General features: G+C 37.3%; 1 pseudogene; it reads right to left on the bottom strand.

The window, feature by feature from the left end:
- Positions 1-5,357: 5,357 nt before the first annotated feature.
- LOC125613916 lies at positions 5,358-7,641 on the bottom strand (annotated as a pseudogene).
- Between the last annotated feature and the right edge of the window lie 7,583 nt (positions 7,642-15,224).

Here is a 15,224-nt window from a genome sequence, read left to right as displayed (position 1 = left end):
TTTCAGTATTGCCAATGACTGGCAAATAGTTTAAATATTTTGGGATTTGTATTAGGAAATCTACACCTAAGTGTTTTCCTCCAAAGCCTTTTTGGTAATAAAGGTGAGTTTTCATCTCTATGTGATGATTCTTTTTACCCTTTATTGGTTCTTGGGTGGGAGGGATGTAATTTTAAAAATTTATTTTTTAATTTTTTTTTTTTGGTAGTGGGGATTTAACCTACAGGCGTTTTATCACTAAGTTACATCCTCCTTTTTTTTTTTTTTTTTATTTTGAGACCGGGTCTTGCTAAGTTGCTGAGGATGGCCTTAAAATTGTGATCCTCCTACCTCAGTCTCCCGAGTTACTGGCATTACAGGTGTGTGCCACAGACCCAGCAGAAGGGGTGTAACGTGCCCTACAAATCTGTAGCAGACCTATTGATCTTTTGGTGTATGCATGGTTATTCAGGGGAAGAGGGATAGCTTAGTAGAAATGGAAAGACCATTGTAATAGTGCTAGATCCTGTTATCTTTCTGGTATAATGGTGTCTATAGATAAGTTTTAACTAGAATCCTTGGAGCTTTAAGCCTTAGCGGCTCTGGCAATAAAGGGTTAATAGGTGAGTATGATATTACACAGCTGCATTGCTCAGTATGGTATAGGGAAAAAAGCCCTGCATTTCAAATCTGAAGACTTTGTCTCTCAGTTCTCCCATTTAAAAAGGCCTTTGACAAAGCCTTTATAATTCTCTGATCCTTAGGTTTTCTATGAGCATCTGTATCTGCTCTGTTTATTCCTTACAGGGCTATTATAAGATATAATGTGGGGATTGCACATAAAAAGCTTTGTGTTCTTTATTAGTGGACGATGCTAATGACAGTGTCATGGGTCTGATCTGCAAGTAGCAAGCATCCTGTTCTGTGTTTGACCTGGACAAACTGAGGCATAACATTGTGCTCTACCTAGTGTTTTTTGTTTGTTTTATTTTAACACAAATATCTTGTTGTAACAAATTTAAACAAGTATATAAAAATCAAGTGTTCATGTCCCACTTAATTTTTCCCTACTACTACTATCAATTCCTACCCAGTGGTGATCACCATTAAATTTGATATGCATTTGGTGTGTGGTGTGTATATGTACACATGCATATATATGTGTGGTTTTATGAATGTTCTTTATATTACTTTTTTCACTAGACATCATAATTTCATGGCTGGGGATATAGCTCAGTGTTAGAATACTTCTTGCCTAGCATGTACAAGGCCCCAAGTTTGATCTCCATCCCACAAAAAAGCAAACAAAAACTCAATTATTAATTTCAGCCTCAAAGCTATAAGAAAATCAAAGCATTTTTGTCTATATTTATTTGATATGTAAAATCTTTTAAAAAAAATTTTAAAAAATCTTTTGTAATATTTCTGACAAGTATTTGTACAATCTGTTTCTAACAGCTTTGTCTTCCTCTTGAGGAAGCTTATCCCTTCTGAGAATATTTTGATTGCTGGCATAATTAATAATATAGCATAATTTTGGGATGACTGGGGAATGTATTACACACACAGGTGAAAAATCATGGATATAGATGTAGAGATTAGTGTTAGGTTTGGCACATGTCAAGGTACAAAGGTGCAAAAGAATGAACAGGAAGATGCACTATGAATTAAAGCACATTGCTCCTGTTTCACTGAGGCTCAGAAAAAGATATTTTAATCCAAAGTAGAAAATAAGTGACATAAGAAAAGTTCAGATAAAGTGCTGTTGATATGATTTTCAAAGAATTTTAGCTTAAGTTGGATGGGGGTGTGTGTGTGTGGTTAGTATGTGTGAGACCCTGTGTTCAATCTCTAGCACCAAAAAAAAAAAAAAAAAAGCTAGAGTTGCATATCAGTTGTGTACTGAGAAGTAAGATAAGAATATACAAAGTTGGAAAATGGAGAAAGGTCAGGGAGGAACATGAAAACAAAACTGCATGAAGCATATTTGGAAAAAGTGAATAATCAGTGAAAATGAACAATGGAAAAGAAGGTTGGGAACATAGGCTGGAGAACCGTTTTAAGAATATTATGAATTAATGAGCTTTTTGTTGTCTAGACTTCATTCTGTATAGGTAGAGAGGAGCAAGGAGGAGGAGTTATGGTCAAAATAGTTATTTACAAAGAATAATGTGGCAGAACTGAATTTCTATATTAAAGGGAATTGGGAAGGCAAGCCAATTGGGTTCAAAGCTAACTTCATAAAGCATTATAAGTAATATTGAGAAAATATGATCTGTGTCAGAAAATGGAGGGGATGCAGATTATAAGATAGTTAAGCCTCCCTTAAATAGCCATTGAAGGTAGCAATGTGTAAAATGTTGGGAATGCAGAAGGACTTAAATGGGAATCTCTGCTTAGATTTTCTGTAATTCACTTAATGTTACATTTCCCATCTCTTCTATTCTGGCTTTAATTTCCTACAAAGGTTGGTACTAACCCAAGAAAGGTTTTTGGTTTACCACCCACAAAACATTTTTTTTTTCCAATTTTGGTTAAATTCACCTTACATCAAATGAACCATTTTGAAGTGTAAAACCATTTTCAGTAGAATTTAGTATTCTCAATATGTATCCATTACTTTATCAAGTTCCAAAACATTATCATCACCCCAAAAGAAAACAGCATACTCTTCAAGCAATCAGTCTTCATACCTTCTTTCCCACTGTCCCTCACAAACATTTGTTTTTGTCTCTCTGGATTTACCTATTTTGGATATTAAGTCATTTGTTGATGAATTTGGGCTCTTTTCACCTTTTGGCTAATGTGAATAGTGCTGCAATGGATGTTCATATATTTGTAACTTGAGTACCTTTTCAGTTCATTGGGGTAAGTATCTACAAGAGAAATTGATGGATCATATACTAATTCTGTTTAACTTACCGAGGAACTGCCAAACTGTTTTCCACAGCTGGTGCACCTTTGAGTTTACATTTCCACAAGAAATTCACAAGGATTTTCATTTCTCTACATCTCAACCATACTTTTCTTTTTTCCTGGTACTAATAATTGAACCCGGGATCTCACATGTGACATGCTATGAATGCACCTTTAAACTACATTCACAGATTTTTTTTTTTTAACAGACATCCTAGTGGGTGTGAAATGACATTTCATTGTGTTTTTCATTTGCATTTCCCTAATGACTGACAGCAAGCAGCTTTTCATGTGCTTATATCATCTTCAAAGAAATGTCCTTTGTTCATTTTTAAATTGGATGGCTTGTTTTTTGGTTGTTGAGTCCTAAGAGTTTAGATACTATATCGTTATCAATTATATGATTTGAAGATATTTTCTTGCACTCTGTAGGTCTCTTGACTTTTTGATGATGTAGAGTTTATCAAGTTTTTCTTTGGTTGCTTTTGTTCTCATATCTTAAGAATTCATTGTAAAATCCAAGATCATAAAGTTTTAGAGTTTCATTTGTTTAGGCATTAGTCCATTTTAGTTATTTTTTTTTTGTATATGGTATAAAGTAGGGTCCAACTTCGTTCTTTTGCATATGAATATCTAGTTGTTCCAGCACCATGTGTTGAAGAGACTGTTCTTTCCCCATTGAATGGTCCCTGTCAAATATCAATCAGCCATAGATTATGGGCTAACTTCTGGGTTCTCTGTTCAGTTTCGTTGGTCTATATATCTATTCTATGTCAGTACCACACTGTTTTGATTACTGTAGTCTTATAGTAAGTTTTTAAATTGGGAAGTGTGAGTTTTCCAACTTGGATGGTTTTGACTATTTGGGGCTCCTTGCAATTGGATATAAAGTTGAGGATAAATCTGTTGGAATTTTGGTAATATGCATTGAATCTATAGCATGCTTTGGGTAGCATTGCCATCTTAACATCATTAAGTCTTTCAATTCATGAATCTGGCAATGTTTTCCATTTAGTTTTTTTAAATTTTCAGCAATGGTTTGTAGCTTTCCATGTACAAGTCTTTCCTGTTTGGTTATATATCTTCCTAAGTATTTTATTCTCTTGGATATTATTGTAAGTGGACTTATTTTCTTAAAAAGTAATATTCTTTTGGTTCAATAGGAATGATCTCTAAATTCGTATTATCCAAAGATTGCCAGAGAATCTACAGTGGAAGCTTATGGGATTGTCTACAAGCATCCCAGCCCCAGGAGTGTCCATTACTCCTCCAGCATCCAGTGAACTCTTGTTTTATTAGTACAATGTTACCCCACCTGTGGTTACCTTGACTCCCAGGAAAGTGGAAGTACGGAAAACAGGGCTAATTAGAAACCTCATCCAGAAATTCTGAACCTTTTATAGATTCAGTTATCTTCAGTGAAAGCTGTAGTCGTCCTAAGTATCTATCTTCAAAATTTTTGTAATTATGAAAGAACACATGCTTATTTTTGTCTCACATTACAGAAAATTTGGAGTAAAGGTAAAAATTAATAAAATTCTACAACTAAGTAAAAAAAATAATATTCTTTTAGGATTCAACACTTTTTGTATATTCACCTTGTACTCTGCAACTTTGCTGAATTTATTCTTGTAGATTTGGGGGGACTTTCTATATTGTAGGGTCATGCTGTCTGTAAATAGTAGTTTTACATCTTTCCCGTTTTCAATACTTTTTCTTATCTAATAAAAAAGTGGAACTTCCACTGCAGTGTTAAATACAAGTGATGAAAAAGTGGGCTTATTTGTATTGTAGGTGATGTTAGGAGGAAAGTGACTAGTATTTTATCATTGAACTCATTAGCTTTTTTTTTTTCTTTAAATAAATGCCATTGATCAAGTTTTGAGGAAGTTCTCTTTATTCCTAGTTTTCTGAATATTTTTACCTTGAAAGGATGTTGAATTTTGCCAAATGCGTTTTCTGAATCAGTTGAAATAGTCACCCACCCCCCATTTTGTTCTATCAGTGTGGTATATTGTATTAGTTTTCCCATGTTGAACTATTCTTGTATTCTTTAAAATCTGTTTAATATATTGTTGGATTTTGTTAGTTTTCCCTTTCAGTTGTTGAGTTTGTTGTTTGTTTTGTTTTCTTCTTTAATACCCCTGTGCCTGAGTTCCCAGAAATTCCCTTCCTGATCCCATAGCAAAGCAGTAGTATAGGACTTCCAGGAGGACTTTTGCTACATGGTCTCAAACTTTGTGTGTGTGTGCACAGGTTTGTGTGTGCGCTGCAAATTGAAATCAGCTTTGTGCATGCTAAACAAGTTCTATCACTGAGCTATACTCCTCTCAACTTTTTTAAGTATCAGCAGTAGCATCAACATGGTAAAAGTTCCACATAAATGTAAGCACTTTAAATGGTCCTTTAACCAATTATGATAAATGTTTTTAATAGAAATTAAATGTTTTATTAATTGATGATAAATATTCTTTTAATAGAAATGGACATAGTCTTCAAGTAGTTAGAAAGTGATAAATCCAGACACTTGTGGACAAAAGACCATCTTTTCCCTAGATGGGAGAGAGATGTTAGTATGCAGGGGTGTGTACTGGTGGAAGGTCGGGGTGGTGGTGCTGCTACAGGAAAAGGACAGAAAGCTGAATTCTTCCCACAACAGAAATCTTCTAGGACTCCATCTCGGGCCTCCAACTCATTTTCCTCTTTAAGATTTTTCACAAGGTTGTCAGCTGTTTATATACAAAGATATCCTTTAAATTGTGTTCTCCCCTTTACTATAAGCCTAGTAATGAATCTGTATGAACACACACAAGTGAAGTAGATATAAAATGCTTGTATTTATCAAATATTTCACTTTTAATAGGTATTATGTATTTGGAAGTTGTCAATGTATATATACTCCCATATACAATAACTGAAAGTATTAAGAATAACAAAATTTTTGAAGCATTTTCAAAGGATATAATGAAATACTTTTTTGCTATAAATATTTAATGAAAATAGTTTGTATATGCCATATACTATTTCAGTTAAATGGGGATGAAGTTTAAATTGGTACTTACTTCATAAGAGTATACTTTACACTTCACAGAAGTATAGTCAAGGTGCCAACAAATATGTGAAAAGGTGTTTAACTTCATTAGTTATAAGAGAAATGGAAAAATAAACCACAGTGCAAAACCACTGCACACTTACCAAAACTACTAAAATTTGGGACTGACAAATCAGGTGTTGGTGAGAATATGGAACAACAGGAACTCTCTCGCTTCCATGTGCATGCAAAGTGTGAATCACTTTGAAAATTACTTAACTTTATCTGTGAAAGCAGTGCATGCCCATGCACCCACACCCAGCAATTCTAGTCCTAGTTATAAACACAAATAAATATATGCAAGTTTGCACCAAAGGTCATATACAAGAATTCACACTGGCATTATTTGCAATGACCAAATATTGGAAACCTGCAAGTATGTAGTAGATGAATAAATTAATGTGATCACAATGAAAGTAAATCAGCAGTCTAAGTAAATCACTCTGGAAGAATCTTATAAGCACTGAGTGAAGAAACCTAGATGCAAAGGAAACATGATTCTGCTATATAAAGTTTTTTAAAAGGCAGTACTAGGGCTGGGGCTGTAGCTAAGTGGTAGAGCACTTGCCTTGCAGGTGTGAGACCCTGGGTTTGATCCCCAGCACCACATAAAAATAAATAAGTAAAATAAAGGTATTGCATCTAAATACAACTTAAAAAAAAAGCTAGGGAGGACCAGGCTCCATTGCCCAACGAGCTCTCTTCGAATCCCACTCTATAGCACAGGCAAAATCCTCATTATGCTAGCGGAGTCCCTCCCCACATCCAGAAAGGAAAGAATATGTTTAAAAGACCAAATTGATGGTGGCAAAATAAAAAAGCAGACATACAACATGTATCAATTATTTAGATTCTTGGTAAGAAATTTAGGACACCAATTTGTGAGGATAAACTCTTGTTAGAGCAAAATGGAGCACATGTTGCCCTGGCGTTGAGGAATAGTTATGGTTTGGGGTTAAATTTGTGAGTCCACAGCTTTCTGATTAACTTAGTGCTGCTCTGTAATCTTGTATTTCTATTTCTCTGCATCAAGGATCTCATCTTCTTGGCGTCTGGCTTCCTTGAAGCATCAGTAAGGTGTTTTGGAGTTTTCACGTTGCTGATCTCAACCTTTGTGGAGGTGGCAATAACAAATTTCTGGTGTGTTCCACACAAAGGAACCTATCACACAGAGATCCAGTAAAAAGTAACAAGCCACTGTTCAGCTGCTTCAGGAATATCATTCTTACCTCTGTGGCGCTCAGTGAGGATGATCAAGATAGTCCCAAGAATGATGCTCAGTTTTCGCATATGCTGACTGAAGGGGTTTTTGCTGTGGCTCAATAGCTTTTGTGGCACATCTTAAGTAGGATGTAGGTATTTTGTGAAGTTTAACCACCCTGGTACCAGTGTTTTTGTCACCACTGTTTTTGTGAACAGTAGCAACAAACTTCTTTTCAACCTTGGAATATATAGGTAAGGAGCATCTGCCAATTTCTCTAACCAGGACAGGGTTTCAACTGCAGTGGGGCTTTCTCTTTCTGCCTTAGGGTTACCCTTTTTAACCATAACAAACACATCAGCCTTTTTTGTTTTAAACTTTATCTTTTTATTTTTATTTTTTTAAAGAAAGAGAGAGAAGAGAGAAGAAGAAGAAGAAGAAGAGAAAGAGAGAGAGAGAGAGAGAGAGAGAGAGAGAGAGAGAGAGAGAGAATTTTATTATTTATTCTTTAGTTTTCGGCGGACACAACATCTTTATTTGTAGGTGGTGCTGAGGATTGAACCCAGGCCGCACGCATGCCAGGCGAGCGCGCTACCACTTGAGCCACATCTCCAGCCCCATAAACTATCTTTTTATTTTGGTTTGTTATATATGACAGCAGAATGCATTACAATTCATATTACACATATAGAGCACATTTTTTCATATCTCTGGCTGTATACAAAGTGTATTCACACTATTCATGTCTTCATACATGTACTTAGGGTAATGATGTTCATCTCATTCCACCATCTTTTTTACACTCCTTAACCCCTTCCCCCCCTTTGTTTTATCTAGAGTTCGTCTAATCTTCCCATGCTTTCCCTCCCAACTCCACTATGAATCAGCCTCCTTATATCAGAGAAAACATTCAGCATTTGGTTTTTGGGATTGGCTAACTTCACTTGGTATTACATTCTCCAACTCCATCCATTTACTGGCAAATGTGATGATTTTATTCTCTTCTATTGCTGTGTAATATTCCATTGTGTATATATGCCACATTTTCCTTATCCGTTCATCTACTGACAGGCATCTAATTTGGTTCCACAGTTCCACTATTGTGAATTGTGCTGCTATAAACATTGATGTGTCTGTGTCCCAGTAGTGTGCCATTTTTCTTTTTAAGTCCTTCGAATATAGACCAAGGAGTGGGCTAACTGGGTCAAATGGTGGTTCAATTCCAAGTTTTCCAAGGAATCTCCATACTGCTTTCCATGTTGGTCCATACTGCTTTCCATGTTGGTTGCACCAATTTGCAGTCACACCAGCAATGTATGAATGTGTCCTTTTCCCCACATCCTCGCCAGCACTTATTGTTGTTTGTATTCTTAATAGCTCCATTCTGACTGGAGTGAGATGAAATCCTAATTTTTAAAAAAATGTATATACATTTTTAGGTGTAGATGGACATAATACCTTTATTTTGTTTATTTATTTTTATATGGTGCTGAGAATCAGACCCATTGCCTTACATGTATAAGGCAAGCACTCCACCACTGAGCCACAGCCCCTGCCCCCTTAGTTTTGATTTACATTTCTTATGTTGAACATTTTTTTTCATATATTTGTTGATTGATTATATATCACCTTCTGTGAGGTGTCTGTTCAGTTTCTTAGCCTACTAATTATTAGGTTTTTTTGGTGTTTAGCTTTTTGTGTTCTTTATATACCCTGGAGATTAGTGCTCTGATGTGCAAGTGGTAAAAATTTGTTCCCAAAATGTAGTCTCTCTATTCACCTCACTGATCGTTTCTTTTGCTAAGAAGCTTTTTAGTTTGAATTCATCCCATTTATTAATTCTTGATTTTAATTCTTGCACTATAGGAGTCATTATAAGGAAATAGGGGTCTAATCTGATATGATGGAGACTGGGGCCTACTTTTTCTTCTATTAGACACAGGATCTCTGGTTTAATTCCTTGGTCCTTGATCCACTTTGAGTTAAGTTTTGTGCATGGTGAGAGATAGGGGTTTAATTTTCATTTTGTTGTATGTGAATTTCCAGTTTTCCCAGTGCCATTTGTTGAAGAGGCTATCTTTTCTCCAATGTATGTTTTTGTTGCCTTTGTCTAATATAAGATAACTGTACTTATGTGGGTTAGTCTCTGTGTCCTCTATTCTGTACCATTGGTCTACCAGCCTATTTTGGTGCCAGTACCATGCTGTTTTTGTTATTATTGCTCTGTAGTATAGTTTAAGGTCTGGTATGTCACCTGCTTCACTCTTCCTGCTAAGGATTGATTTAGCTATTCTGAGTCTCTTATTTTTCCAGATGAATTTCATGATTGCTTTTTCTATTTCTATGAGGAATGTGATTGGGATTTTGATTGGAACTGCATTAAATCTGTATAGTGCTTTTGGTAGTATGGTCATTTTGGTAATATTAATTCTGCCTATCCAAGAGGAAGGGAGATCTTTCCATCTTCTAAGGGTCTTCTTTGATTTCTTTCTTTAGGGTTCTGTAGTTTTCATTGCAGAGGTCTTTCACCTCTTTTGTTGCTTCCTAAGTTTTTTTTTTTTTTTTTAGGCTATTGAGAATGGGGTAGTTTTCCTCATTTTCCTTACAGAGGATTTGTCACTGATATACAGAAATGCCTTTGATTTATGGGTGTTGATTTTGTATACTGATACTTTATAGAATTCATTCCTAGTTCTAGAAGTTTTCTGGTGGGGTTTTTTTGGGTCTTCTAGGTATACAATCATATTGTCGGCAAATAGTGCTAATTTGAGTTCTTCTTTTCTTATCTGTATCCCTTTAATTTCTTTTGTCTAATTGCTCTGGCCAGTGTTTCAAGAACCATGTTAAGTAGAAGTGGTGAAAGAGGGCATCCCTGTCTTGTTCCAGTTTTTAGAGAAAATTCTTTCATTTTTTTCTCTATTTAAAATGTTGTTGGCCTGGGGCTTAGCATTTATAGCTTTTACAATATATAGATATGTTCCTGTTACCCCTTAGTTTATCTAGTGTTTGAACATGAAGGGGTGCTATATTTTGCCGAATGCTTTTTCTGCATCTACTGAGATGATCATATGATTCTTATGTTTAAGTCTATTGATGTGATGAATTACACTTATTAATTTCCATGTTGAACCAACCTTGCATCCCTGGGATGAACCCCACTTGATCGTGGTGCACTATATTTTTGATATGTTTTTGTATTTGATTTGCAATAATTTTATTGAGAATTTTTGCATCTATGTTCATTAGAGATATCGGCCTTAAGTTTTCTTTCTTTGATGTGTCTTTGGTTTTGGAATCAGGGTGACATTGGCCTCATAAAACGACTTTGGAAGTGCTCCTTCTTTTTCTATTTCCTGAAATAAATGGAAGAGTATTGGTATTAGTTCTTCAAAGGCTTTGTAGAACTCAGCTGTGTATCCATCTGGTCCTGGGCTTTTCTTGGTTGGTAGGCTGCTGATGGCACCTTCTATTCCATCACTTGAAATTGATCTGTTTAAATTGTGAATATCATCCTGATTCAATTTGGGCAAATCATATAACTCTAGAAATTTGTCAGTGCCTTTGGTATTTTCTATTTTATTGGAGTACAAGTTTTCAAAACAATTTCTAATTTTCTTCTGTATTTCTGTAGTGTCTGTTGTGATATTTTGTTTTTCATCATGTATGTTAGTAATTTGAGTTTTCTCTCTCCTTTTTGTTAGCATGGCTGTCAATTTTATTTATTTTTTCAAAGAACCAACTTTTTGTTGTCAATTTTTTCAATTGTTTCTTTTGTTTCAATTTTATTGATTTCAGCTCTGATTTTAATTATTTCCTATCTTCTACTGCTTTTGGTGTTTTTTGTTCTTTTTTCTAGGGCTTTGAGATGTAATGTTAAGTCATTCATTTGTTGACTTTTTCTTCTTTTAAGAAATGAACTCCACGCAGTGAACTTTTCTCTTAGTACTGCCTTTATAGTGTCCCAGAGATTTCAATACATTGTATCTGTGTTCTCATTCAGCTCTAAGAATTTTTTAAACTCCTCCTTGATGTCTTTTGCAACCCATTGTTCATTCAGTAGCATATTATTTAGTCTCCAGGTGTTGGAGTACCTTGTATTTTTTATTTTATCATTGATTTCTAATTTCATTCCATTCTGATCTGATAGAATGCAGGGTAGTAGCTCTACTTCTTTTTTTTTTTTTTGTAAGAGTTGCTTTGTGGCATAATATATGGTCTATTTTAGAGAAGGATCCATGTGCTGCTGAGAACAAAGTATATTCATTCATTGAAGGATAAAATATTCTATGTCAGTTAAGTCTAAGTTATTGATTGTATTATTTAGTTCTAGTTTCTTTGTTCAGCTTTTGTTTGGATGATCTATCCAGTGGTGAAAGAGGTGTGTTAAAAGTCAACCAGAATTATTGTGTTATGGTCTATCTGACTCTTGAAACTGATAAGAGTATGTTTGATGAACATAGATGCTCCATTGTTTGCGGCATATAAATTTATTATTGTTATGTCTTATTGATGAATTATTGTCTTAAGCAGTATGAAATATCCTTCTTTATCCCTTTTAATTAACTTTGGCTTGAATTCTACTTTATTTGATATGAGAATGGAAACCCCTGTTTGTTTCCGCAGTCCATGTGAGCGGTATGATTTTTCCCAACCCTTCACCTTCAGTCTGTGGATGTGTTTTCTTATGAGATGAGTCTCTTGGAGGCAGCATATTGTTTTTAAAAAAATCCAGTCTGCCAGTCTATGTCTTTTCATTGGTGAGATAAGCCACTAACATTCGGGGTTATTATTGAGACATGATTTGTATTTCCAGCCATTTTTTAAATTTTTGGTATTCAACTTGACTTGGTTTCTCTGTTGATTAGTTTTTCCTTTAGTGTAATACATCCCTTTGCTGATTCTCATTTTTTTCCCCCGTACGGGCCACCAAATGCCGCAGTCTGGCTGGGCACAATTCAGGAGCCACTTGTCAAAAGAAACGAACTTTATTTTTAGAACCACACACGCCAAACAAAACAGCTCCTCAGGAAAAACCCTCAGAGCCCAACTGCCACCACCAGCTTCCCACAAGCCTCTCAACCTCCCCCACTCCTCCTGCTCTTGAGGCCGATTGGCTGGGTCGCGTGGGCGGAGCCAAAAAAGTCCCCCAATGAGCAGCTCCGTGGTCTGAAAGGGCAGGGAAACAGCCCAATGAACATCACCGCAGAGGAGCCAATCAGCTAGAAGTTGCTGGGGCCGCTGTGAGCCAATCATCAGCTGGCAGTCTGAAAGTTTGCTGGGGCCCCTTCGGCTGTGGCTCTCAACACCTCTTCATGGAATATTTTATCAAGATGTTCTAAAGTGCAGGCTTTTGAGTTATTAAGATCTTTTAACTTCTGTTTATCATGGAAGGTTTTTATTTCATCATCAAATCTAAAGCTTAATTTTGCTGGGTATAAGATTCTTGGTTGGCATCCATTTTTTTTCAGAGCTTGATATTAGCAGGAGAAAGGAGAGGAAGTAAATTTGGGTAGACAGTAAGTGGGAAGAAAGTAGAGTACATAAAACAAACACACATATATATCAAGAAAAATTTAAAATGTTAAAATAGCAGAAATTAGTGAGGAAAAAATTAACAAAATTAAAAAGAATGTACAACACAACTATAATACACTATTCATACATCCCAGTCCCCCAAATCCTAATTCATGTAAAGTATTTGGTTTTACACATATTGGGGATGTGAGGGCCGGAGAAAGGAGAGGGAGACGGGGGAAAAAAAGAAAAAAAAATCTTGAAGGAAGGCATAGGACTTGTTTTGATGGGAGGTCAGTATCTTTCCTGCTTCCCTTCTCATCCAATAGATGGGGTCATCTGTTGTTAGCTGGTATCTCCGCCTCAGGAAGGTGAAGGTAACCAGGTGTCATTGCGCCAGGTTAGCGGCTGCTGGGGAGAGGGGGTTGTTAGAAACTGGAAGATGGTGATGAAGGTGACCCAAGATAGAGGCTCCTGCATTCAGTGGTGGAGTGTCAGTTCGAGTGCGGGGAGTCCAGCGATGGTGTTCGATAATGAGTTCAGTGGCAAGCTCTGAGGCTTGTAGTGTCAGCTGACTTCAAAGCCTGTGTGAAGTTCCCTGATGCAGGCAGGCTACTGCACTTAGGGGATTATGTCTGCTGCTAATATCAAGCTCTGAAAAAAAATGGAGAGTCCCAAGATGGCAGCCACTGGTGGAGCCCCACGTTGGTAGATGGGGGTCCACACAGGGATAGTGGCATCTCGACAGTTCCTACTCACGGGAAGCTGCCGGGTGTCCTGTGTGGGAGTGGCATCCATGATTTCTGCTTGGGTGGGTGGCCAAAAGTTCTTCGTGGGTGCTGCTGCTGCCACCAATGGTTTCTCTTGGGGAACCCAGTAGTCCAGCATGGGCATATAGTTGGGAGACCTACTCTGACACTGAGGCCTGGACAGGTACGCTGCTTCCTGGCAGAGTAGTATTCTCACAACTTGGATCCCAGGTCACAGAGTGACATAGACTGCTGCCTCCTTCTGGGCTGCTATTTTGGGTCCCACCTATTTACTGGCATCAGCCTTTTTGCATCCAGGTTTCTTCTCTTTAGTGTCCAGTTTCGGGTCTACAAGCAATGAGGGGAGTCTTATCTCTAGTAGCTACCACTTTTAATAATTTTGTCTTTAGCAGTCAATTTGTTAAAGTTTGTGGACCCACTTGTGGTGGCAGTGGCACAGGTGTCTGGTTAGTGACACCTGTGGAACTCCTATGGAGCAATAGCCCAAAGCATGGGTCCATGTGGAGGGACCATGGTCAGAGGTTGAGGATGTAATGGCACAGGCTCCCAGAGTCAGGCATTCCAGCTGATGAGTTGATAAGTGGGTGCTTATGAAGCAGCCAGGGAACTGGAGGTAAGAGCATGTGTGTGCACATAGCTATAGTGCCTGAGATCAAGGTGATGCCTAGTTCTCTGTGGTGGCTGAGCTGGTGTCTGGGCATATACGAGGAGACAGTGGCTTTAGGATCATAGGAGTGAGTACCTTTGCTGTAGTAGTAGCTTTGGTGTTTGAGATGTGGGCGTGCTGCACAGCCTTGGAGCCAGGGTCTGGTGCATGGTCTAGCTTTCAGTGGCAGTTGAACCTGGTGTCTGGAGCACTGACATGAGGACAGGGTACAAACTAGCTTGCTATGGCAATGGCTCCCATGTCTGAAGTGTGTGTGGGTATTGTACAGAGCCCATATATAGAATGTATTTGCACAGAGGTCACAGGTTTAAGCACTAGGTACATTCAGGGTTGGGAAAGATGGCAGCTCTCATCTTAGAGTGGCATATACTGGTTGATTCATGAAGTAAAGGGGTTTGGGGACTCTCTCTGCTCTAGTGGAAATGTCTATTAACTTTGTGCAAAAAGATGCTGGTGTCCTTAGTGAAGCAGAACAGGTGGTTTATACCCACAGCCTCTACTTTTCTTCTTAGCTTTCTGCCTGTCAAGTATCCAGTCCCACCAGCAACCTTTTATATGTGGATATTCTTTGTTTTGCTCCAGATTTTTAAATGGGTCCTTGAATCCTCCCAGGGCTAGTTTGGTTTGTGGGTAGCTATACTTGGTACTGTCTCTTCTGTCAACTGACTGATGTCATTAGCTGACATTTCTGTGTATTTCGTATGTAGTTTTTTAGGCACACATAACAATTTCTTAAAAAGGGATTAGCTGAAAAACCAAGAGGACCTCCTCCCCACCTCCAGACATAATCTTTAACTCAAGACCAATCAGCCAAAAGCAAGTTACACAAGCCCAGAGTAAAGCCACAGAAAGCTGGGGAGGGAAGATTTATAAAGAAAAAAAAAAATACTAAAAGTTAGGCTTTTTTTAAGTCTTAGAATCAGAAAACTGAACTTATTAATAGAGAGTATCTGCTGTGGCTTGAATGCTTGTTCCCTCCCAAACTTAAATTGAAATTTAATTGCCAGTGTGACAGCACTGAAAGGTAAGACCTTGCAGAGGTGTTTTAGGTTATGAGGGCTCTGGTGGCATTAAGGGACGTTTTAG

Source organism: Marmota marmota, unplaced genomic scaffold (genome assembly GCF_001458135.2).
Source record: "Marmota marmota marmota unplaced genomic scaffold, marMar, whole genome shotgun sequence".
Classification (NCBI taxonomy): domain Eukaryota; kingdom Metazoa; phylum Chordata; class Mammalia; order Rodentia; family Sciuridae; genus Marmota; species Marmota marmota.
Note: the sequence above shows the minus strand (reverse complement) of the source record. Positions and strands in the feature narration are given on the sequence as shown.